Here is a 27434-nt window from a genome sequence, read left to right on the forward strand (position 1 = left end):
TGTCAAAGAGTGTTCTTCCTGTGTTTTCCTCTAAGAGTTTTATAGTGTCCGGTCTTACATTTAGGTCTTGAGTCCATTTTGAGTTTATTTTTGTGTATGGTGTTAGGCAGTGTTCTAATTTCATTCTTTTACATGTAGCTCTCCAGTTTTCCTAGCACCACTTATTGAAGAGACTGTCTTTTCTCCATTGTATATCCTTGCCTCCTTTGTCATAGATTAGTTGACCATAGGTGTGTGGGTTTATCTCTGGGCTTTCTATCCTGTTCCATTGATCTATATTTCTTTTTTTGTGCCAGTACCATATTGTCTTGATTACTGTAGCTTTGTTGTATAGTCTGAAGTCAGGGAGTCTGATTCCTCCAGCTCCGTTTTTTTCCCTCAAGACTGCTTTGGGTATTCTGGGTCTTCTGTGTCTCCATACAAATTTTAAGATTTTTTGTTCTAGTTCTGTAAAAAATGCCATTGGTAATTTGATAGGGATTGCATGGAATCTGTAGATTGCTTTGGGTAGTATAGTCATTTTCACAATATTGATTCTTCCAATCCAAGATCATGGTATATCTCTCCACCTGTTGGTGTCATCTTTAATTTCTTTCATCAGTGTCTTATAGCTTTCTGCGTACAGGTCTTTTGTCTCCCTAGGTAGGTTTATTCCTAGGTATTTTATTCTGTTTGTTGCCATGGTAAATGGGAGTGTTTCCATAATTTCTCTTTCAGATTTTCATCATTAGTGTATAGGAATGCAAGAGATTTCTGTGCATTAATTTTGTATCCTGCAACTTTACCAAATTCATTGATTAGCTCTAGTAGTTTCCTGGTGGCATTTTTAGGATTCTCTATGTATAGTATCATGTCATCAGCAAATGGTGACAGTTTTACTTCTTCTTTTCCAATTTGTATTCGTTTTATTTCTTTTTCTTCTCTGATTGCCATGGCCAGGACTTCCAAAACTATGTTGAATAATAGTGGTGAGAGTAGACATCCTTGTCTCGTTCCTGATCTCAGAGGAAATGCTTTCAGTTTTTCAACGTTGAGAATGATGTTTGCTGTGGGTTTGTCGTATATGGCCTTTTTTATGTTGGGATAGGTTCCGTCTTTGCCCAGTTTCTGGAGAGTTTTTATCATCAATTGGTGTTGAATTTTGTCAAAAGCTTTTTCTGCATCTATTGAGATGATCATATGGTTTTTATTCTTCAATTTTTTATTATGGTGTATCACATTGATGGATTTGTGTATATTGTAGAATGCTTGCATCCCTGGGATAAATCCCACTTGATCATGGTGTATGATCCTTTTAATGTGTTGTTGGATTCTGTTTGCTAGTATTTTGTTGAGGATTTTTGCATCTATAGTACATCAATGATATTGGTCTGTAATTTTCTTTTTTTGTAGTGTCTTTGTCTGGTTTTGGTATCAGGGTGATGGTGGTCTCATAGAATGAGTTTGGGAGTGTTCCTTCCTCCTTAATTTTTTGGAAGAGTTTGAGAAGGGTGGGTGTTAGCTCTTCATTAAATGTTTGATAGAATTCACCTGTGAAGCCATCTGGTCCTGGACTTTTGCTTGTTGGGAGATTTTCAATCACAGTTTCAATTTCATTCCTTGTGATTGGTCTGTTCATATTTTCTGCTTCTTCCTGGTTCAGTCTTGGAAGGTTATACCTTTGTAAGAATTTGTCCATTTCTTCCAGGTTTTCCATTTTATTGGCATACAGTTGCTTGTAGTAGTCTCTTAGGATGCTTTGTATTTCTGCCGTGTCTGTTGTAACTTCTCCTTTTTCATTTCTAATTTTATTGATTTCAGTCCTCTCCCTCTTTTTCTTGATGAGTCTGGCTAATGGTTTATCAATTTTGTTTATCTTCTCAAAGAACCAGCTTTTCGGTTTATTCATCTTTGCTATTGTTTTCTTTGTTTGTATTTCATTTATTTCTGCTCTGATCTTCATGATTTCTTTCTTCTGCTAACTTTGGGTTTTGTTTGTTCTTCTTTTTCTAGGTCCTTTAGGTGTAAGGTTAGATTGTTTATTTGAGATTTTTCTTGCTTCTTGAGGTAGGCTTGTATAGCTGTAAACTTCCCTCTTAGAACTGCTTTTGCTGCATCCCATAGGTTTTGGGTCATCGTGTTTACATTGTCATTTGTCTCTAGGTATTTTTTATTTCCTCTTTGATTTCTTCAGTGATCTCTTGGTTATTTAGTAACGTATTGTTTAGCCTCCATGTGTTTGTGTTTTTTACGTTTTTTCCCCTGTAATTCATTTCTAATCTCATAGCGTTGTGGTCAGAAAAGATGCTTGATATGAGTTCAATTTTCTTCAATTTACTGAGGCTTGATTTGTGACCCAAGATGTGCTCTATCCTGGAGAATGTTCTGTGCGCACTTGAGAAGAAAGTGTAATCTGCTGTGTTTGGATGGAATGTCCTATAAATATCAGTTAAATCTATCTGGTCTATTGTGTCATTTAAAGCTTCTGTTTCCTTATTTATTTTCATTTTGGATGATCTGTCCATTGGTGTAAGTGAGGTTTTAACGTTTCCCACTATTATTGTGTTACTGTCGATTTCCTGTTTTATAGCTGTTAGCAGTTGCCTTATGTATTGAGGTGCTCCTGTGTTCGGTGTATATACATTTATAATTGTTATATCTTCGTCTTGGATCAATCCCTTGATCATTATGTAGTGTCCTTCCTTGTCTCTGGTAACATTCTTTATTTTAAAGTCTATTTTATCTGATATGAGTATTGCTCTTCCAGCTTTCTTTTGATTTCCATTTGCATGGAATATCTTTTTCCATCCCCTTACTTTCAGTCTGTATGTGTCCCTAGGTCTGAAGGGGCTCTCTTGTAGACAGCCTATATATGGGTCTCGTTTTTGTATCCATTCAGCAAACCTGTGTCTTTTGGTTGGAGCATTTAATCCATTCACGTTTAAGGTAATTATCAATATGTATTTTCCTATTACCACTTTCTTAATTTTGGGGGGTTTGTTTTTGTAGGTCCTTTTTTCCCCTTGTGTTTCCCAGTTAGAGAAGTTCCTTTAGCATTTGTTGTAGAGCTGGTTTGGTGGTGCTGAATTCTCTTAGCTTTTGCTTGTCTGTAAAGCTTTTGATTTCTCCATCGAATCTGAATGAGATCCTTGCCAGGTAGAGTAATCTTGATTGTAGGTTCTTCCCTTTCATCACTTTAAGCATATCATGCCACTCCCTTCTGGCTTGTAGAGTTTCTCCTGAGAAATCTGCTGTTAACCTCATGGGAGTTCCCTTGTATGTTATTTGTTATTTTTCCCTTGCTGCTTTAAGTAATGTTTATTTGTCTTTAATTTTTACCAATTTGATTACTCTGTGTCTCGATGTATTTCTCCTTGGGTTTATCCTATATGGGACTCTCTGCACTTCCTGGACTTGGATGGCTATTTCCTTTCCCACGTTAGGGAATTTTTCGACTATAATCTCTTCAAATATTTTCTCAGGTCCTTTCTGTCTCTCTTCTCCTTCTGGGACCCCTATAATGCGAATGTTGTTGCGTTTAATGTTGTCCGAGAGGTCTCTTAGGCTGTCTCCATTTCTTTTCATTCTTTTTTCTTTATTCTGTTCTGCAGTAGTGAATTCTACCATTCTGTCTTCCAGGTCACTTATCCGTTCTTCTGCCTCAGTTATTCTGCTATTCATTCCTTCTAGTATAGTTTTCATTTCAGTTATTGTATTTTTCATCTCTGTTTGTTCCTTAATTCTTCTAGGTTTTGTTAAACATTTCTTGCATCTTCTCGATCTTTGCCTCCATTCTTTTTCTGAGGTCGTGGATCGTCTTCACTATCATTATTCTGAATTCTTTTTCTGGAAGTTTGCCTATCTCCACTTCATTTAGTTGTTTTTCTGGGGTTGTATCTTGTTCCTTCATCTGGTACATAGCCCTCTGCCTTTTCATCTTGTCTGTCTTTCTGTGAATGTGGTTTTTGTTCCACAGGCTGCAGGATTGTAGTTCTTCTTGCTTCTGCTGTCTACCGTCTGGTGGATGAGGCTATCCCTATTGAATTATTAACTTAAAAAATAACTGATGCTGCTTTGGAATATAATTTGTTAGTTCTTCAAAAAGTTAAATGTAGAGTTATTATATAACCCAGCAATTTTACTCCTATAAATACACCCAGGAATTGAAAACATATATCTACCTAAGATCTTGTATATGAATTCGTAGCATTATTTTTTTCCTTTTTGCATGCAAAATTATTTATTTATTTATTTTTAGTTTTATTTAAAAAAATTATTTTAATTTTCGGTTATGCTGCATGGCATGTGGAATCTTTGTTTCCCGACCAGGGATCAAACCCACGCCCCCTGCATTGGAAGCACTGGACCACCAAGGAAGTCCCAAAAGTTTATTTTTTTAATAATAATTTTATATATTTAAGGTTTGGAACAATTTAAGGATGTTTTGATATACATGGTGAAATGATTACCAGGGTCAAGCTAATTAACATATATATCTCCTCACATAGTTACATTGTTTTTCTGTGGTGAGAGCACCTGAAAGTTTACTCTTAACAAATTTCCAGTGTACAGTACAGTATTTTTAACTAAAATCATCATGCTGTACATCAGATTTCTAGAACTTATCCTACATAACTGCAACTTTGTACCCTTTGACCAACATTTCTCATTTCTCCCACTTCCTGGCCCTGGTAAACAGTATTCTGCCCTCTGCTTCTATGAATTTGACTTTTTAGATCCCACATATAAAGGGGATCACATAGCATTATTCTGAATAGCCAAAAGGTGGATACAACACAAGTGTCTTTTAACCAATGAATGGATAGACAAAATGTGTTATATCTTTACAATGGAATATTATTCAGACATAAAAAGGAATGAGGTACTGATCCATGCTGTGGATGAACCTTGAAAACATTATGCTAAGTAGAAGCCAGATGCAGTAAGTCTCATATTTTGATTCTAGTTTTATGAAATGCTTAGAATATGCAAATCCACAGATACAGAAAGTAGAGTAGTGTTTCCCAGAGTTTGGGGAAAAGGAGGAATGGGGAATGACTGCATAAGTTTCTTTCGGATTGATGAAAATGTTCTCGAATTAGATAGTATTGACATTTTCACACTTGTGAATATGCTAAAGTCTATTTAATTGTACACTTTATAAGGGTGAATTTTATGTTATATGAATTTTATCTTATTCAAAAAAATGTTTTAAATTGATGAGTATTTAATTGGACTAAATTATGTGTTGTGGTCTGAATGTGTCCTACCAAAATTCATATGTTGAAATTCTAATGCCCAATGTGATGGTGTTAGGAAGTGGGGGGCCTTTGGGAGTTGATTAGATCATGAGGGTGGAGTCCTCACACATGAGATTAATGTCCTTATTAAAAGAGGCCACAGAAGAGCTCCCTTGATTCTTCCGCCATCTGAGGACACAATGAGAATTTAGTAGTCTGCAGCAGGAGGAGGTTCTCACTAGAGCCTGACCATGCTGGCACCTGATTTTGGACTTTCAGCCTCCAGAACTGAGAGAAATAAATTTCTGTTGTTTATATGCTACTCTGTCTGTGGCATTTAGGTATAGCAGCCCTAATAGGCTAAAGCATTATGTTATTGCCATTGTTATGGCCATGATTTTATGTGGAGTTACTGTACAAAATCTTTTCTTTCAGATCCTCACCCATAAGGGCCTATAGTGAAGCCTTCATTGGCAGTAGCCTTTATCACTGTTGGAAATTATCTAATTCATGTTTTTGATTGTCAGATTTCTGTTTTCTGTGATATTCTCTCCATAGTTTTTGTTTCTTTGTTCTTTGTTTTTTGTCTTTTTTTTTTGGTTCACTGTCTCACAGTATTAATCTTCCTTTATTTATTTAAAATTTTTGTTTTTTGTCAACTGGCTTAGATAGCCTAAAAATTCATATTAAGTTTTGATGGTGCTTAGTTTATAATTTTTATTCTGAAAAACTAATTCCATATTTCCTTTTTTGAATTTATCAAATGGACTGTGCTATGCAAAAACATGTTATTTAAAATTTCTTACTCTGAAAGTATTCTGTCCTAATAGAATGCTGGCGTAGGTCTTAAAAAAAGGAACAGACAAGTTATCACAGATTAAGTGATTCATAACCTGATGTTCTGACATTGAGAAATCTAAAATTATTAGAACTAATTTTATGGAGATTAAGGGAGTTGAGGAAAGTGGAACAATGTTAGGAAGGTTCATCGCTTTGCCAAGGAATCTTATTTTTATCAAATGAAGCAGCTAAAAAATTTATCATAGATGAATTACAAGAATCAGCTAAAATATTTTTAAAAAGCTAGGTTCCCAAGTGTCTAGTTTTCTTATGTCTTTTTTGCCCCCCCCCCCAAATCTTATTCCGTTTATTTTAGTCTTAGTACAGTGCTTGCTTATAATATTGTCCTCTAAATTTTCTGTCTTAAGATCCAGGATATATATATTTAAGGTATAAAGTTGTTAGCATTTTATTATCTTACATCTGTGGGCGGTCAATAGACAATACTCAGCAGTGTTAAGCTTTGTTTAATGTGTTTGGTTTAACCAGTGATCCTTTGCTTTACGTTGCAACTAGTTCTCATTTACTATATTAATGGAGTGATTATGCAGGCTATGTACGTTCTTAGACTTCTCAGACTTATATTCTGATAATGTTTGGAAGAAGAAACATTCTTCCATTTTGCAGTTGACTCTAAGCTAAGCACTTGTTTTCAACATTTCTGCCTCACCTTCCATCATAATCTTTTGCCCCTAGCCTACCTTCCTACTTCTTGCTATCTTATTATTGATAGTTACTAACGCATAGCATCCGGTTTTCTCCTGTCCATCATTCTAGTGGCTTTTCCCTCTGTCTCTATTGAGCATAATTCTCATTTGATAGAATTCTCCTGTATTATCCTTTTTTCTTTAATAGCTGTTTCTTTAACACAAGTCAGCACAGTTTTTTCCTTTGGATTAAGCACTGTGGTATAGTCTGTGTTTTCCTTAAAAAATTACATTTTTTTCCATATTCATGCCTTTGCCCAGGTTTACCCCTCCATTGTATGCCAGAAATGCTTTAACTTGGTTTCTCTTCTCCTTCCCATTCCTTCTGTTCAGTCTTTTTTTCAAAACAGCTTTATTGAGATATAATTCACCTACCATATGATTCACTTATTTTGGTATGCAGTATTTGGCTTGTAGTATATTCAGAGTTCTGTATTCATCACCACAATCAATTTTACAACATTTTCACTGCCCCCAAAAGAAGTCCCACATTCTTTAGACATCACTCCCCAAGCCTTCCATCTCCCCAAGCCATAAGCAAACACTAATCTGCTTTTTGTCTATATGGATTTGCCTATTCTGGACGTTACATGTAAATAGATCATGTAAAATACAGTCTTTTGTTACTGATTTCTTTCACTTAGGGTACTTTTTAGAAGTTCATCCATGTTATAGCATATATGAGTTTCTTTTTATTGTCAAGCAGTGTTCCACTGTATGTATATACCATTTTGTTCATCCATTTGTCAGTTGATGGACATTTGGGTGGTTTCTACTTTTGATATTTATGCATGATAATGCGATGAACATCCATGTACAAGTTTTTGTGTGGACATATGCTTTTATTTCTCTTGGGTGTATTTCTAGGAGTAGAAATTCTAGGTCATATGTTAACTCTAACCTTTTGAGGAATTGCCAGGGTGTTTTCCAAGGCAGCTGTACCATTGTATATTCCCACCTGTAGTATATGAGGATTCCATTTTTTCCCACATTTTCACCATAATGTTATTACCTGTCCTTCTGGTTCTGGCTGTCCTAGGGGCTGTGAAGTAGTGTCTCATTGTGATTTTGATTTGCATTTCCCTCATGTCTAATGGTGTTGGCTCTTTGTATATCTTTGTGGAGAAATGTCTATTCAAGTCCTTTGTTCATTTTTTAATTGGTTCTTTTTTTGTTTTGAGAATTCTTTATATATTCTAGATACAAGTTCCTTATCAGATACATGGTTTGCGAATGTTTTCTGCAGTTCTATGGGTTGTCCCTTTACCTTCCTGATGGTGATCTTCTAACTTTTTCAGCTGTAGCCTCAAGTACATCTTTACATTGGACCTTGTTATCATTTATCAATAGAAATGCTTTGTTTCTTCTTTGTTCCTGATCCTGCTTCTTGATCTTCATCATTACTTTTAGCCCTTTTATTTCTTTCAGCCTTTTTAATATCACAGAATCCTCACTGCTTTTGTTACTCAGCTTGATACCTGAGGCCAGCAATTTCAGTGATGCTACCCTTCTAGATTTATTTCTTCCTTTCTCTTTTCATCTTTGGTTTCTCTGTGCCTCTTCTGCAACATGTTCTGCTTGCAAATAAGAAACTTCTGTGTGTCCTACCTCTTCAATCACCAAAACAACACTGTGCTCTCTGAACTGAACTGTTACTGATTTTGAGGATTTTTAAGAAAAATACATTTATAATTGAGTTCCTATCTTACCATTTCATTAAGTGCAGATTGTAACTTATTAGTTGCCTTTGAAATCAGTGTCTTTGGTAACCACTCAGAGTTTGAAAAGAATAAAATAGAATGAAGTAGAATGCATGCAGTATATTGGGTTGGCCAAGAAGTTCCTTCAGGTTTTTCCATAAGATGTTACAAAAAACCTGAACGAACTTATTGGCCAACCCAATAGTAAGAAAAAGGATTATGTTTGTTATATCCGTAAACATGAAAGGTGTACGTTTTTAGTAAATACAATTATGCTTTAATTTTTTTCTTGGTGAGACTAGGAATTAAAATTCTATGCAGTTGCTTCTTGAATGTTTGAGTTTTGGAAACTGAGAGGACATGGGAGATGCCCTGAATAACAAAAGGAAAAAAATCTAGTATTTTCCCAAAGAGAGAGAACTAAAAGAATTTGATAATAAATAATTAATGACATGCATTTGAAATTTTAAAATTCCTTAGCTAGAAAATGCTTTATTGATTTTTATAATATTTTAGATGATGTGGCAGGGGAATGCACAGGGTCACTGACAAAACACATGTATATGTAAAGCATAGGACACTCCTGGAAAATTTAAAATGTGAAAAATATTCATTATGCAATCTTGAGAGCCAAAATAAAATGGTTATTGATTTCCTGATTATAATAACAATCGATTCTCAGTGAAGAGTGACAGATATCAAGTTGTGAAATAATATAATTTTATCACTCAGAGGAAGTAAGTAGTTTGATAGTGAAGTTGTATATGTGTCCTATTTATGTAGCATTTTTATGTAAAGAAAACTAAGCACAAAAAAAATCTTTTATTCTTGGTTTATAGGTACAGGATTATTTCACTATTTTACTAACCTGATTAGTTTTTTAAAAAAATACCTATTTAATTTAATTTTTTTCTTTTAATAACCAAAACTGTTAAATAGGTCTGTGTATGTAAAATCAAGTAACGTTAGGTTGTTGGATTTCATTGGGTTGTAGAATATGCAACAACCTCGTGCACCAGTCTTCTAAAATGTTGGAGTAATAATTGTGCTTCACAGCTGAGATACCAATTTCGTTTCAAGCATCAAAACTACAAATGCCTTTAAGGAAGAAAAGATGTTTTCTTTGATAGACTCTGTATTATAATATGTCACAAAAGTGAGATAATTTTTCTACAGTCAAGTATTTTAATTTCTATTTTGTGGATGAGTTTAAGAGGCTTTAAGAGAATATCTATGTGAATATTGAATTATACTACATGTTCTTTAAACCTACACTGATGAATTTTTCTTCCTCAGCTCTTCTAAAAAGAGAATAAAATTAAAAGATACTAAAATAAATAGTAAAAAAGTTCTGCGCTAATGCTTCCTAGAGATTTAATTTTGTGCACTGAATTTTATTAATCTGTATGTTACGTAGATACTGGTGTAGTGAATGTCTTACTATCTCTCTCAGGTAAAAGAATATCTTTACTTTTCAACTATTAAAATTACTGAATTGTAGTGTGGAAAATCTGCTTATATGTCTAAAGGAAGTACAGTTTGTTTCATTGAGTTTCAGTTAAGTTTCTTATCTATAAAATGGTGTTAATATCTTTATTGTTTTTAATTTTATTTTTTATAACATCTTTTTTGGAGTAAATTGCTTTACAATGTTGTGTTAGTTTCTGCTGTATAACAAAGTGAATCAGCTATATGCATACATGTATCCCCATATCCCCTCCCTTTTGCGTCTCTCTCCCACCCTCCCTATTCCACCCCTCTAGGTGGTCACAAAGCACCGAGCTGATCTCCCTGTGCCATGCAGCGGCTTCCCACTAGCTATCTATTTTACATTTCGTAGTGTATATATGTCAATGCTACTTTCTCACTTCGTCCCAGCTCACCCTTCCCCCTGTCTGCATCCTCAAGTCCATTTTCTACATCTGTGTCTTTATTCCTGTCCTGCCCCTAGGCTCTTCAGAACCATTTTTTTTTTAGATTCCATATATATGTGTTAGCATACAGTATTTGTTTTTCTCTTTCTGACTTACTTTACTCTGTATGACAGTCTCTAGGTCCATCCACCTCACTGCAAATAACTCAATTTCATTTCTTTTTATGGCTGAGTAATATTCCATGTAACACAACATTTTAAATCAACTGTACTCCAATACAAATTAAACAACAAAAAAGAAGGTGCTAGTTACATTGCATCTGGAAAAGGTCAATACAAAAGGCAGATTACTTCTGGTTGTCTTTCAGCTTTAACCACATGTTAGAGAAAAGTTTTCACTGGACATGCATCTTACCCATTAGTAGCAGAAACAATGTTAGAAGCTGGAAATACAAACTGGAGTCTATATAATTCATGCCAGCTTATTTTGATGCAACTCTTGATACTTATTATGAAAACTCTTGATACTTATTATGAAAAGTTTAAGATAAATTCTGAAGGTATGGAGAAAAGGGAACGCTTTTGCACTGTTGGTGGGAATGTAAATTGATACAGCCGCTATGGAGAACCGTATGGAGGTTTCTTAAAAAACTAAAAATAGAAAACCATATAACCCAGCAATCCCACCACTGGGTGTATACCTTGGGCATATACCATAATTCAAAAGGACACATGTACCCCAATGGTCATTGTAGCACTATTTACAATAGACAGCATACGGAAACAACCTAAATGTCCAACAATAGATGAATGGATAAAGAAGATGTGGTACATATATACAATGGAATATTACTCAGCCATAAAAAGGACGAAATTGAGCCATTTGTGGAGACGTGGATGGACCTAGAGTCATACAGAGTGAAATAAGCCAGAAAGAGAAAAACATGATATTAACACATATATGTGGAATCTAGAAAAATGGTACAGGTGAACCTATTTGTAGGGCAGGAATAGAGATGTAGATGTAGAGAACGGACATGTGGACCAAGCTGATCTCCTTGTGCTATGTGGCTGCTTCCCACTAGCTATCTGTTTTACATTTGGTAGTGTATATATGTCCATATGTACACTACCACTCTCTCACTTTGTCCCAACTTACCCTTCCCCCTCACCGTATCCTCAAGTCCATTCTCTAGTAGGTCTGCGTCTTTATTCCCGTCTTGCCCCAAGGTTCTTCATGACCATTTTGTTTTTTTTTAGTTTCCATATATATGTGTTAGCATACGGTATTTGTTTTTCTCTTTCTGACTTACTTCACTCTGTATGACAGACTTTAGGGCCATCCACCTCACTACAAATAAACTCAATTTCATTTCTTATTATGGTTGAGTAATATTCCATTGTATATATGTACCACATCTTCTTTATCCATTCATCTGTCGATGGACACTTAGGTTGCTTCCATGTCCTGGCTATTGTAAATAGAGCTGCAATGAACGTTGTGGTACATGTCTCTTTTTGAATTATGGTTTTCTCAGGGTATATGCCCAGTAGTGGGATTGCTGGGTCATATGGTAGTTCTATTTTTAGTTTTTTAAGGAACCTCCATACTGTTCTCGGCCATAGTGGCTGTATCAATTTACATTCCCACCAGCAGTGCCAGAAGGTTCCCTTTTCTCCACACCCTCTCCAGCATTTATTGTTTGTAGATTTTTTGATGATGGCCATTCTGACTGGTGTGAGGCGATACCTCATTGTAGTTTTGATTTGCATTTCTCTGATGATTAGTGATGTTGAGCATCCTTTCATGTGTTTGTTGGCAATCTGTATATCTTCTTTGGAGAAATGTCTATTTAGGTCTTGTGCCCATTTTTGGATTGGGTTGTTTGTTTTTTTGATATTGGGCTGCATGAGCTGCTTGTATATTTTGGAGATTAATCCTTTGTCAGTTGCTTCATTTGCAAATATTTTCTCTCAGTCTGAGAGTTGTCTTTTCATCTTCTTTATGGTTTCCTTTGCTGTGCAAAAGCTTTTAAGTTTCATTAGGTCCCATTTGTTTATTTTTGTTTTTATTTTCATTTCTCTAGCAGGTGGGTCAAAAAGGATCTTGTGGTGATTTATGTCATAGAGTGTTCTGCCTGTGTTTTCCTCTAAGAGTTTGATAGTGTCTGGCCTTACATTTAGGTCTTTAATCCATTTTGAGTTTATTTTGGTGTATGGTGTTAGGAAGTGTTCTAATTTCATTCTTTTACATGTAACTGTCCAGTTTTCCCAGCACCACTTATTGAAGAGGGTGTCTTTTCTCCGTTGTATATTCTTGCCTCCTTTATCAAAGATAAGGTGACCATATGTGCGTGGGTTTATCTCTGGGCTTTCTATCCTGTTCCATTGATCTATCTTTCTGTTTTTGTGCCAGTACCATACTGTCTTGATTACTGTAGGTTTGTAGTATTGTTTGAAGTCAGGAGCTTGATTCCTTCAGCTCTGTTTTTCTTTCTCAAGATTGCTTTGGCTCTTTGGGGTCTTTTGTGTTTCCATACAAATTGTGAAATTTTTTGTTCTAGTTCTGTGAAAAATGCCATTGGTAGTTTGATAGGGATTGCATTGAATCTGTAGATTGCTTTGTGTAGTATAGTCATTTCCACAATGTTGATTCTTCCAATCCAAGAACATGGTATACCTCTCCATCTGTTTGTATCATCTTTAATTTCTTTCATCAGTGTCTTATAGTTTTCTGCATGCAGGTCTTCTGTCTCCTTAGGTAGGTTTATCCCTAGGTATTTTAATTATTTTTGTTGCAATGGTGAATGGGAGTGTTTCCTTAATTTCCCTTTCAGATTTTTCATCGTTAGTGTATAGGAATGCAAGAGATTTCTGTGCATTAATTTTGTATCCTGCAATTTTACCAAATTCATTGATTAGCTCTAGTAGTTTTCTGGTAGCATCTTTAGGATTCTCTATGGATAGTATCATGTCATCTGCAAACAGTGACAGTTTTTCTTCTTCTTTTCCGATTTGGATTCCTTTTATTTCTTTCTCTCTTCTGATTGCTGTGGCTAGGACTTCCAAAACTATGTTGAATAATAGTGGTGAGAGTGGGCAACCTTGTCTTGTTCCTGATCTTAGTGGAAATGGTTTCAGTTTTTCACCATGGAGAACAATGTTGGCGGTGCTTTTGTCATATATGGCCTTTATTATGTTGAGGTAGGTTCCCTCTTTGCCTACTTTCTGGAGAATTTTTATCATAAATGGGTGTTGAATTTTGTCGAAATCTTTTTCTGCATCTATTGAGATGATCATATGGTTTTTCTCCTTCAATTTGTTAATATGGTGTATCACATTGATTGATTTGCGTATATTGAAGAATCCTTGCATTCCTGGGATAAACCCCACTTGATCATGGTGTATGATCCTTTTAATGTGCTGTTGGATTCTGTTTGCTAGTATTTTGTTGAGGATTTTTGCATTTATATTCATCAGCGATATTGGTCTGTAATTTTCTATTTTTGTAGTATCTTTGTCTGGTTTTGGTATCAGGGTGATGGTGGCTTTGTAGAGTGAGTTTGGGAGTGTTCCTACCTCTGCAGTTTTTTGGAAGAGTTTGAGAAGGATGGGTGTTAGCTCTTCACTAAACGTTTGATAGAATTCTCCTGTGAAGCCTTCTGGTCCTGGACTTTTGTTTGTTGAAAGATTTTTAATCACAGTTTCAATTTCATTCTTTGTGCTTGGTCTGTTCATATTTTCTATTTCTTCCTGATTCAGTCTTGGAAGGTTATACCTTTCTAAGAATTTATTCTTTTCTTCCAGGTTGTCCATTTTATTGGCATAGAGTTGCTTGTAGTAATCTCTTATGACGCTTTGTATTTCTGTGGTGTCCATTGTAACTTCTCCTGTTTCATTTCTAATTTTATTGATTTGAGTTCTCTCCCTGTTTTTTCTTGATGAGTCTGGTTAAGGTTTATCAATTTTGTTTATCTTCTCAAAGAACCAGCTTTTAGTTTTATTGATCTTTGCTATTGTTTCCTTCATTTCTTTTTCATTTATTTCTGATCTGATCATTACGATTTCTTTCCTTCTGCCACTTTTGGGGTTTTTTTGTTCTTCTTTCTCTAATTGCTTTAGGTGTAAGTTTAGGTTGTTTATTAGAGATTTTTCTTGTTTCTTGAGGTAGGATTGTATTGCTATAAACTTACCTCTTAGAAATGTTTTTTCTGCATCCCATATGTTTTGGGCTGTCCTGTTTTCATTGTCATTTGTTTTTAAGTATTTTTTGATTTCCTCTTTGATTTCTTCAGTAATCTCTTGGTTATTTAGTAGCGTATTGTTTAGCCTCTATGTGTTTGTAATTTTTACCGTTTTCTTTCCGTAATTGATATCTAGTCTCATAGTGTTGTGGTCAGAAGAGATACTTGATATGATTTCAGTTTTCATAAATTTACCAAGGCTTCATTTGTGACCCAAGATATGATCTATCCTGGAGAATGTTCCATGAGCACTTGGGAATAAAGTTTATTGTGTTGTTTTTGGATGGAATGTCCTATAAATATCAGTTAGGTCCATCTTGTTTAATGTGTCATTTAAAGCTTGTGTTTGTTTAATTTCATTTTGGATGGTGTGTTCATTGGTGAAAGTGTGGTGTTAAAGTCCCCTACTATGATTGTGTTACTGTTGACTTCCTCTTTTATGGATGTTAGCATTTGCCTTATGTATTGAAGTGCTCCTATGTTGGGCGCATAAATATTTACAATTGTTATATCTTCTTCTTGGATTGATCCCTTGATCATTATATAGTGTCCTTCTCTGTCTCTTGTAATAGTCTTTATTTTAAAGTCTATTTTGTCTGATATGAGAATTGCTACTCCAGCTTTCCTTTGATTTCCATTTGCATAGAATATCTTTTTCCATCTGCTCACTTTCAGTCTATATGTGTCCCTAGGCCTGAAGTGGGTCTCTTTTAGACAGTATATTTACGGATCTTGTTTTTGTATCCATTCAGCCAGTCTATGTCTTTTGGTTGGAGCATTTAATCCATTTACATTTAAGGTAGTTATCGATATGTGTGTTCCTCTTACCGTGTTCTTAATTATTTTGGGTTTGTTTTTGTAGATCTTTTCCTTCTCTTGTTTTTACTCCTAGAGAAGTTCCTTTAACATTTGTTGTAAAGCTGGTTTGGTGGTGTTGAATTTTCTTAACTTTTGCTTGTCTGTGAAGGTTTTCATTTCTCCGTCAAATCTGAGTGAGATCCTTGCTTGGTAGAGTAATCTTGGTTGTAGTTTTTCCCGTTCATCAGTTTAAATATGTCTTGCCACTCCCTTCTGGCTTGCAAAGTTTCTCCTGAAAGATCAGCTGTTAACCTCATGGGCATTCCCTTGTATGTTTTTTGTTGCTTTTCTTGTTGCTTTTAATATGTTTTCTTTGTATTTAATTTTTGATAGTTTCATTAATATGTGTCTTGGGGTGTTTTTCCTTGGATTTATCCTGTATGGGACTCTCTGCACTTCCTCAACTTAAGTGACTATTTCCTTTCCCATATTAGGGAAGTTTTCAACTATAATCTCTTGAAATATTTTCTAAGTCCCTTTCTTTTTCTCTTCTTCGGGGACCCATACAATTCAAATGTTGATGCATTTAATGTTGTCCCCGCAGTCTCTGAGACTGTCCTCAATTCTTTTTATTGTTTTTTCTTTATTTTGCTCTGTGGTAGTTATTTCCACTAGTTTACCTTCCAGGTCACTTATCTGTTCTTCTGCCTAAGTTATTGATTCCTTCTAGAGAATTTTTAATTTCATTTATTGTGTTGTTTATCATTGTTTGTTTGCTCTTTAGTTCTTCTGGGTCCTTGTTAAATGTTTCTTGTATTTTCTCCATTCTATTTCCATGATATTGGATCATGTTTACTATCATTACTTAGAATTCTTTTTCAGGTAGACTGCCTATTTCCTCTTCATTGTTTGGTCTGGTGGGTTTTTACCTTGCTCCTTCATCTGTGTGTTTCTCGGTCTTCTCATTTTGTTTAACTTACTACGTTTGGGTTCTCCTTTTTGCAGGCTGCAGGTTCGTAGTTCTCGTTGTTTTTGGTGTCTGCCCCCAGTGGGTGAGGTTGGTTCAGTGGCTTGTGTAGGCTTCCTGGTGGAGGGGATTGGTCCCTGTGTTCTGGTGGGTGGGGTTGGATCTTGCCTTTCTGGTGGGCAGGGCCGCGCCCGGCGGTGTGTTTTTGGGCGGCTGTGAACTTAGTATGATTTTAGGCAGCCTATCTGCTAATGGGTGGGGTTGTGTTCCTGTCTTGTTAGTTGTTTGGCATGGCGCGTCCAGTACCGGAACTTGCTGGCTGTTGGGTGGAGCTGGGTCTTAGCGTTGAGATGGAGATCTCTGGGAGAGCTCTCGCTGATTGATGTTACATGGGGCTGGGAGGTCTCTGGTGGTCCTTGTCTTGAACTTGGCTCTCCCACCTCAGAGGCTCAGGCCTGACACCAGGGTGGAGCACCAGGACACTGTCAGCCACGCAGGTCACTATGTTCAGTGGCCACCAATTGGATTCTTAGTTTCACTTAACTTCTTGGAAAACGCATGTTGTTGTTCACAAAGAGAACAGGAGGGCAGTGAGGAAATGTATCACTTCTTCTAACTGGGCTCCCGGCACCAGAATCCCTGCCTCGCCCTGTGGGCCAGCGGCTGTGATTATATCTTTAGATATACTCACAGAGTACTTGTGAGTGCAAAATATAGTATTATTTGTGGAGTTGATTTGTTATTCTTGTCCTGGCTATAGATTCCTGCTGTAATCACACAAATGGGGTTATTACCTATGGAGGTGGTTGTAGGTTGGAGGTTCTTGGAGACTGAGATACCCAACGTCAGAGTTGGAGCCTCAGGATCCATTGTTTCAGCTAAGAAGATATAGGGCAAAGGTAAATACAAAGTAAGGCAAGAAAGTAAATAGGATAATGAAGTAGTGAACTTGATAAGAGAAGAATAAAATTCAAGACGTTAGTTAGCTCTCGTTGTTTGGACTTATTGAAGAGACTGTGTATTGTGCCACTTTAATGTAACTGTTTACAAGAGGCTACAACAGGCTCACAGTCACCTAGGATGAACCATATATTCTGTCTTCTGCTGGGGATTCCAAAGAGGTGTGGAACAATAGTGGGATACTAGAAATATTTGCGCTGGGAGACTAGAAATATATGAAACCCTGTTTTTTAATCTGCCTTTTCATGTACTGTACAGCTGTCTACCAAGCATTTTTCCTCTACTGAGCTGCATATTGTAGGGACTGGCTACCATAAAACTTACTTGAATAGTCTGAATTGGCTCACCTTCTTTAGGTTGATGTTTCTCATGCATTAATTTCTCTTGTATCTTCCCAGTAATATTGATGTTGGCAGGTTATGTTTCCTGGGTTACATGTGTGAAAATTTATGCTTAGAACAATTTAGTGTTTTTCTTAAGTATCATCCTACAGAGTAAGCTAGTTTTTGAAGCCAGGCTTTTGGAGCTTTCTGTTACTATTACTTGTGCTACATCAAACAACCTGTCTGGTAATAGACTGGAAATAAAGTAAAATAATTTAAAGTTTGCTATTCCACTGGCAATTATGTAATGAAAGAATAGCAAATATTGGGAATTTAATTAAAAAATAAAGAAATTATAAAGAATAAAACAGAGATGTTAAAGTTTGGACTTTAACATATTAGTAATTGAGATTCTTGAATTACACATTTTTATTGTTCATGTTTCTGATGGTACTCAAATCATAGAAATTATAATCTTTGTCCTTTTGCTAGATGATAAAATACAAAGTCACACATGGCTTTTGTTTGCTTGGGAAACAAAGACTTGTTACCACTTTGTACTTATTCAGGTAGTTCATTGTTTTGTTGACAGTCTAGTTCCATTAATCTGGTATTTGCAGGGAAATTACTTACAGACTTTAAAATCTGTCCTGAAGGTGATCACATGGACATTTGAATCCATTATTTAAGTGATGTCTTAATGTTAAAATAAAAATCTTCTTTCCAGAATGTAACTGTAAAAGTATTTTATGCAAGATTTCATGTGGGATATCTTAATGGTTGAATAATAAATTTTACCTCATAAAATTGAAATTCAATAATACAGTAGCTTTCTCAGCTCAGTAGCATCTGGTCTATTCTCATGAGAGCCAATATTTTCCAACTCATTAGGATCATGTCGTTCTGTATGTCGTCAACATTGACTTAGCCAAGCTACCTTTACTTACATAACCGCCAAACTATTAAATAGGTCTCTTGTGGAGTGAAGTCAAATATTCCTCTTACTTTACTTCTGTCTTAGAAGAGGGGAAGAAAATGTACATACTGTAACATTTAAACATCTGGTCTAAAACCACATCAGTGTAACTCTGAGCAAAGTTACGCGTTTGGTATTCTTCCCAGGTGTGCATATAAAAAGGGTTTTGGGGTTGTTGAACAGTTCTTTAACCATTTAGGAAAAAGATTGAGGCATAGCAATATGCTTTTTCTATTCCTCAAACTACTTTTCCACCCCCACACCTCCAGTGTGTTCTAAAATATATATATATATATTTTTTTTGAAATAAATTTATTTATTTATTTATTTATTTTTGGCTGCATTGGGTCTTCGCTGCTGTGCGTGGGCTTTCTGTAGTTGCGGTGAGTGGGGGCTACTCTTCATTGTGGTGCGCAGGCTTTTCATTCCGGTGGCTTCTCTTGTTGTGGAGCCTGGGCTCTAGGCACGTGGGCTTCAGTAGTTGTGGCTCGCAGGCTCTAGAGCGCAGGCTCAGTAGTTGTGGCGCACGGGCTTAGTTGCTCCACAGCATGTGGGATCTTCCCGGCCCAGGACTCGAACCTGTGTTCCCCGTATTGGCAGGCGGATTCTTAACTGCTGCACCACCAGGGAAGCCCTAAAATATATATTTTTGAGCTGTTATAAAATTTTCTTTCCTGATAGAAGTATTGGTTATAAAGTTATCCTTGCCTAAAAATAAAATGACTTGAGTTAGATTTGCCTTAAGAACTACCAATAAGACTTTTTGATGTTTAAATTGGAATAAAAATTTAATAAAATATATTGAAGAAGACAAAAATGGAAAAGATATTCATGCTCATGAATTGGAGAGATCACTATTGTTATAATGTTCATGCAGCATAATGACTTGCCTTACATTTGTTGGGAAGTGATTTACCACAGTAAGTTTAGTGAACATCCATTGCCTTGTATAGATAGAATAAAAAAGAAAAAATATTTTTTTCCCCCCTTGTGATGAGAACTTTCAGGATTTCCTCTTCTAGTAACTCTCAAATATACCATACAGCATTATTAACTATAGTCATGTTGTACATTACATCTGCAGTACTTATTTATTTTATAAGTGGAAGTATGTACCTTTTGACCACCTTTATCCAATTTCCCTACCCTCCATCCCCTCCCTCTTGTAACCACAAATCTTATCTCTTTTTCTGTGAGGTTTTCCTCCCCTCTTCGACATGTAAGTCAGATCAAACAGTATTTGTCTTTCTTGACTTATTTCACTTAGGATGATCCCCTGAAGGCTCATGTTTTGTTTTGTTTTTTATCGAAAATGCCAGGATTTCCTTTGTTTTTTTGTGACTGAATAGTATTCCATTGGGTATTTACACCATATTTTCTTTATCCACTCATCTGTTGATGGACACTTAGGTTGTTCTCATATCTTGCTATTGTAAATAATGCTGCAGTGAACATGGGAATGCAGATATCTCTTGGATATAGTGATTTATTTCCTTTGGATATAGACCCAGAAGTGAATTTGTGGGTCATATGGTAGTGCTATTTTTAATTTTTTGAGGAATCTCCACACTGTTTTCCATAGTGGTTGCACCAACTTACAATCCCACCAACAGTGCCCAAGGGTTCCCTTTCCTCCACATTCTTGCCAGCATTTGTTATCTCTTGTCTTTTTTTTTTTTTTTATAGCTCTCTCTTTTACACATAAAACAGTTGTTGGACAACCAACACCAGTATTGATATTTACAAATTAGAATTTGACTTTGTCTTTACTTTATTCTTTTATTTTTATTTTATTTTATTTTTTTAATTCAAATAGAAAGTCACAAAAATTATAATCATCCTCATAAGTTCACTCAGTCCCACGTAATTAATTTTTTTTTTCATCTTGATCTTAGCACGTTTATGAATTCATCAGTTTTCCATTAGAGTTCTGAAAATGCTTATTCATCCAGTTCAGCAGTATAGTCAGTTACCAGAAACCTGTACTTAAGAGAGTCTTTTCCATGAATTCCTTGAAGATGAAACCCTTTTAAGAAACATTTTTGCAAAAGCATCAGAATACACCCAGAACTGTCTGTAAATGCCAAAAGACTTAAAAATGACCATGGTTAAAGATTTTATGAAAGTTCATAATAATGCACTTGACAAGGAAATTTAGTTATTTCTGAGATATACATTTTAAAGTAATAACTAGAATTATGATTTATAACATTATACCAGAACATATAAGATTTTTAGAAATTTCATGTAATGTCTGAAACATTTATATTAACATATTTCCATACAAATAACCCAAAGAAAGTTTAGTATTAGTTGTTTTTTTGTTTGTTTTTTTATACTGCAGGTTCTTATTAGTCATCAATTTTATACACATCAGTGTATACATGTCAATTCCAATTGCCCAATTCAGCACACCACCATCCCCACCCCACCGAGGTTTTCCCCCCTTGGTGTCCACACGTTTGTTCCCTACATCTGTGTCTCAACTTCTGCTCTGCAAACCGATTCTTCTGTACCATTTTTCTAGGTTCCACGTGCATGCGTTAATATACGATATTTGTTTTTCTCTTTCTGACTTACTTCACTCTGTAGGACAGTCTCTAGGTCCATCCACGTCTCAACAAATGACTCAGTTTCGTTCCTTTTTATGGCTGAGTAATATTCCATTGTATATATGTACCCCATCTTCTTTATCCATTCGTCTGTCGATGGGCATTTAGGTTGCTTCCATGGCCTGGCTATTGTAAATACTGCTGCAGTGAACATTGGGGTGCATGTGTCTTTTTGAATTATGGTTTTCTCTGGGTATATGCCCAGTAGTGGGATTGCTGGGTCATATGGTAATTCTATTTGTAGTTTTTTAAGGAACCTCCATACTGTTCTCCATAGTGGCTGTATCACTTTACATTCCCACCAGCAGTGCAAGAGGGTTCCCTTTTCTCCACACCCTCTCCAACATTTGTTGTTTGTAGATTTTCTGATGATGCCCATTCTAACTGGTGTGAGATGATACCGCATTGTAGTTTTGATTTGCATTTCTCTAATAATTAGTGATGTTGAGCAGCTTTTCTTGTGCTTCTTGGCCATCTGTATGTCTTCTTTGGAGAAATGTCTATTTAGGTCATCTGCCCATTTTTGGATTGGGTTGTTTGTTTCTTTAATATTGAGCAGCATGAGCTGTTTATATATTTTGGAGATTAATCCTTTGTCCGTTGATTCGTTTGCAAATATTTTCTCCCATTCTGAGGGTTGTCTTTTCGTCTTGTTTATGGTTTCCTTTGCTGTGCAAAAGCTTTGAAGTTTCATTAGGTCCCATTTGTTTATTTTTGTTTTTATATCCATTACTCTAGGAGGTGGATCAAAAAAGATCTTGCTGTGATTTATGTCAAAGAGTGTTCTTCCTGTGTTTTCCTCTAAGAGATTTATAGTGTCTGGTCTTACATTTAGGTCTCAAATCCATTTTGAGTTTATTTTTGTGTATGGTGTTAGGGAGTGTTCTAATTTCATTCTTCTACTTGTAGCTTTACTGTTTTCCCAGCACCACTTACTGAAGAGACTGTCTTTTCTCCATTGTATATCTTTGCCTCCTTTGTCATAGATTAGTTGACCATAGGTGTGTGGGTTTATCTCTGGGCTTTCTATCTTGTTCCATTGATCTATGTTTCTGTTTTTGTGCCAGTACCATAGTGTCTTGATTACTGTAGCTTTGTAGCATAGTCTGAAGTCAGGGGGTCTGATTCCTCCAGCTCCGTTTTTTTCCCTCAAGACTGCTTTGGCTATTCGGGGCCTTTTGTGTCTCCATACAAGTTTTAAGATGATTTATTCTAGTTCCGTAAAAAATGCCATTGGTAATTTTTTTTTTCTTTCTTTTTTCTTTGAAGTTAATTCATTTTACGTGTAACTCAGTGTCTCAAATTGAAGGAAATTTTTCCTAAAGTGGTAGGTTTAAGTTTTCAGCTTAATCTAGTGAGGGATTCCCCCATCCCATGGGAATACATAGTTTGTTTTATACCAAGAAGTAAGTAGGATTCTCTTTATAGGAGATTTATTTTATTCTGCCTTCACCAGAATCAGTCTATGAAGGGAAGGATATCTATGCAGGATTAGTTCAAGATCAGAGCCTTCTCCTTCGCACGTGTGTGCAAACACGCAAACACACACACACAGTAACATTTTCCCACACTTAATCTCACAGTCACATGCTTGCTGGAGTCCATCTCACAAATACACTTCAATAGTTAGCCATATACATGTACATGCAGCAAGATGTGAGAGTTGCCCCAGAGTGATTAAAGGTGGTGCACATACATCTATGTGGGGAGGTCATTTTAGGGTATAGGTGTACACAAGCCAATAGGGCCATTAACTTGCAGGTTATATTTGTCCCTTTTCCCCCAAGATAAATAAATCAAATGAAAAACACACACTGACTTCTTCCTGGGTGGCATGGAGGCAACTGCCTGGAAGGTCCACTTTCTTGCACTTCCTCTTTCCTACGACAATTTCATTTTGCCCTGAGGGGCCTTCTCATATAAGGACGGCTGCTCCTCGGTATTTCCCGCATTGCCGGTAATCCCCGCATTCCCTGGCAGCGAGGATTTCTTCTCAGAGGACCGGTCTTCGGGCTTTCGGGCAATTAGTAGGCGGCAGGTAAGCAGGATGCCGAACACCAGGGCATGGGCGTAGCGTTTGAGAGGATCACCGACTAGCTGGTGGAAGAAGAGCACAGCCAACACCAGCAAGAGTAGGAAGAAGTTGGCCACATCTTTGGGACGCCCAGGCACAAGGGTCATGACAATGCCACAGGCCACCTCAAGAGCACCAATGCTTGTGGAGGAGAATGGAATTGATCCCCATTTTCTTCAGCAGAGGGAGGGCTCGGACATAGCTCTTGTAAGCACGTTTCATATCACTGTAGGCATCCTTGCTGAGCCTGGGGGTCAACTTGATAGTCCCCATGAAAACAAAGAAGAGTCCCAGGGCCACTGAGAGTGCCACGACGGTTACGGTTCTAGGGGATGCCATGGGGTCACCAAGGCAGGTCCCGACTAATACTGCTGCTTTGCGCACCCTGTCTGTCTAAGGCGCAGGCACTTAGCACAGAGAGAGCTAGAGGGACGCTGCGGAGGCAGCAGGCAGCTAGAATGACAAAGGGAGAGGAGGGAGCTCCAGGGAAAAATTGAGAGACCGAGATTCAACCTCTCTCACTACAACAATCGCTGGGTCCTAATGCCCTACACTCTCTCCGCACTGGCCAAAAGCACAGTCTCGATGTTAAAGGAAGTCCTAAACTGAGGTGGAAAGTTCAAGTCTTAAATGGGGGAAAAGGTAGGTTATGCTTCGAGTTCAGTCCCTGGGCTGCCTCTGCAATGAGGAATTAAGGAAGACCGTTCGCCATTGGTAATTTGATAGGGATTGCATTGAGTCTGTAGATTGCTTTGGGTAGTATAGTCATTTTCACAATATTGATTCTTCCAATCCAAGACATGGTATATCTCTCTGTCTCTTGGTATCATCTTTAATTGCTTTCATCAGTGTCTTATAGTTTTCTGCATACAGGTCTTTTGTCTCCCTAGGTAGGTTTATTCCTAGGTATTTTCTTTTTATTGCAATGGTAAATGGGAGTGTTTCCATAATTTCTCTTTCAGATATTTCATCATTAGTGTATAGGAATGCAAGAGATTTCTGTGCATTAATTTTGTATCCTGCAACTTTACCAAATTCATTGATTAGATCTAGTAGTTTTCTGGTGGCATTTTTAGGATTCTCTATGTATAGTATCATGTCATCAGCAAATGGTGACAGTTTTACTTCTTCTTTTCCAATTTGTATTCATTTTATTTCTTTTTCTTCTCTGATTGCCGTGGCTAGGACTTCCAAAACTATGTTGAATAATAGTCGTGAGAGTGGACATCCTTCTCTTGTTCCTGATCTTAGAGGAAATGCTTTCAGTTTTTCACCATTGAGAATGATGTTTGCTGTGGGTTTGTCATATATGGCCTTTATTATGTTGAGGTATGTTCCCTCTATGTCCACTTTCTGGAGAGTTTTTATCACAAATGTGTGTTGAATTTTGTCAGAAGCTTTTTCTGCATCTATTGACATGATCATATGGTTTTTATTCTTCAATTCGTTAATATGGTGTTATCACATTGATTGATTTGCATATATTGAAGAATGCTTGCATCCCTGGGATAAATCCCACTTGATCATGGTGTATGATCCTTTTAATGTGTTGTTGGATTCTGTTTGCTAGTATCTTGTTGAGGATTTTTGCATCTTTATTCATCAGTCATATTGGTCTGTAATTTTCTTTTTTTGTAGTATCTTTGCCTGGTTTTGGTATCAGGGTGATGGTGGCCTCATAGAATGAGTTTGGGAGTGTTCCTACCTCTGCAATTTTTTGGAAGAGTTTGAGAAGGATGGGTGTTAGCTCTTCTCTAAATGTTTGATAGAATTCACCTGTGAAGCCATCTGGTCCTGGACTTTTGTTTGTGGGAAGATTTTTAATCACAGTTTCAATTTCATTCCTTGTGATTGGTCTGTTTATATTTTCTGCTTCTTCCTGGTTCAGTCTTGGAAGGTTATACCTTTGTAAGAATTTGTCCATTTCTTCCAGGTTGTCCATTTTATTGGCATAGAGTTACTTGTAGTAGTCTCTTCGGATGCTTTGTATTTCTGCGGTGTCTGTTTTAATTTCTCCTTTTTCATTTCTCATTTTATTGATTTGAGTCCTCTCCCTCTTTTTCTTGATGAGTCTGGCTAGTGGTTTATCAATTTTGTTTATCTTCTCAAAGAACCAGCTTTTAGTTTTATTGACCTTTGCTATATTGTTTTCTTTGTTTCTATTTCATTTATTTCTGCTCTGATCTTTATGATTTCTTTCCTTCTGCTAACTTTGGGTTTTGTTTGTTCTTCTTTTTCTAGGTCCTTTAGGTGTAAGGTTAGATTGTTTATTTGAGAGTTTTCTCGTTTCTTGAGGTAAGCTTGTATAGCTGTAAACTTCCCTCTTAGAACTGCTTTTTCTGCATCCCATAGGTTTTGGATCGTCGTGTTTTCATTGTCATTTGTCTCTAGGTATTTTTTGATTTCCTCTTTGATTTCTTCAGTGATCTCTTGGTTATTTAGTAACGTATTGTTTAGCCTCCATGTGTTTGTGTTTTTTACGTTTTTTCCCCTGTAATTCATTTCTAATCTCATAGCGTTGTGGTCAGAAAAGACGCTTGATATGAGTTCAGTTTTCTTCAATTTACTGAGGCTTGATTTGTGACCCGAGATGTGCTCTATCCTGGAGAATGTTCTGTGCGCACTTGAGAAGAAAGTGTAATCTGCTGTTTTTGGATGGTATGTCCTATAAATATAAATTAAATCTATCTGGTCTATTGTGTCATTTAAAGCTTCTGTTTCCTTATTTATTTTCATTTTGGATGATCTGTCCATTGGTGTAAGTGAGGTGTTAAAGTCCCCCACTATTATTGTGTTACTGTCGATTTCCTCTTTTATAGCTGTTAGCAGTTGCCTTATGTATTGAGGTGCTCCTATGTTGGGTGCATATATATTTTTAATTGTTATGTCTTCTTTTTGGATTGATTCCTTGATCATTATGTAGTGTTCTTTTTTGTCTCTTGTTACATTCTTTATTTTAAAGTCTATTTTATCTGATATGAGTATAGCTACTCCAGCTTTCTTTTGATTTCCATTTGCATGGAATATCTTTTTCCATCCCCTCACTTTCAGTCTGTATGTGTCCCTAGGTCTGAAGTGGGTCTCTTGTAGACATCATATGTTTGAGTCTTGTTTTTGTATCTATTCAGCAAGCCTGTGTCTTTTGGTTGGAGCATTTAATCCATTCATGTTTAAGGTAATTATCGATATGTATGTTCCTATGACCATTTTCTTAATTGTTTTGGGTTTGTTTTTGTAGGTCCTTTTCTTCTCTTGTGTTTCCCACTTAGAGAAGTTCCTTTAGCATTTGTTGTAGAGCTGGTTTGGTGGTGTTGAATTCTCTTAGCTTTTGCTTGTGTGTAAAGCTTTTGATTTCTCCATCGAAGTCTCAATGAGATCCATGCCGGGTAGAGTACTCTTGGTTGTAGGTTTTTCCCTTTCATCTCTTTAAGTATATCATTCCACTCCCTTCTGGCTTGTAGAATTTCTGCTGAGAAATCTGCTGTTAACCTTATGGGAGTTCCCTTGTATGTTATTTGTTGTTTTTCCCTTGCTGCTTTCAGTAATTTTTCTTTGTCTTTAATTTTTTCCAGTTTCATTACTATGTGTGTTGGCATGTTCTTCTTTGGATTTATCCTGTATGGGACTCTCTGCGCTTCCTGGACTTGGGTAGCTATTTCCTTTCCCATGTTAGGGAAGTTTTCGACTATAATCTCTTCAAATATTTTCTCTGGTCCTTTCTCTCTCTCTTCTCCTTCTGGGACCCCTATAATGTGAATGTTGTTGCATTTAATGTTGTCCCAGAGGTCTCTTAAGCTGTCTTCATTTCTTTTCATTCTTTTTTCTTTATTCTGTTCCGCAGCAGTGAATTCCACCATTCTCTCTTCCAGGTTACTTATCCGTTCTTCTGCCTCAGTTATTCTGCTACTGTTTCCTTCTAGTGTAGTTTTCATTTCAGTTATTGTATTGTTCATCTCTGTTTCTTTGTTCCTTAATTCTTCTAGGTGTTTGTTAAATATTTCTTGCACCTTCTTCATCGTTGCCGCCATTGTTTTTCCGAGGTCCTGGATCATCTTCACTATCATTAATCTGAATTCTTTTTGTGGAAGATTGCCTATCTCCACTTCATTCAGTTGTGTTTCTGGAGTTTTATCTTGTTCTT

General features: G+C 36.4%; 1 protein-coding gene and 1 pseudogene across 7 annotated transcripts in view; one reads left to right on the plus strand and one right to left on the minus strand.

Moving 5' to 3' along the window:
* The window catches only part of VPS13B (vacuolar protein sorting 13 homolog B), a 765002-nt gene that overhangs the window by 137106 nt on the left and 600462 nt on the right, over positions 1-27434 (plus strand). The gene's annotated exons all lie outside the window — the stretch shown is intronic.
* LOC137751574 (novel acetylcholine receptor chaperone pseudogene) lies at positions 23101-23632 on the minus strand (annotated as a pseudogene).

Source organism: Eschrichtius robustus, chromosome 17 (genome assembly GCF_028021215.1).
Source record: "Eschrichtius robustus isolate mEscRob2 chromosome 17, mEscRob2.pri, whole genome shotgun sequence".
Classification (NCBI taxonomy): domain Eukaryota; kingdom Metazoa; phylum Chordata; class Mammalia; order Artiodactyla; family Eschrichtiidae; genus Eschrichtius; species Eschrichtius robustus.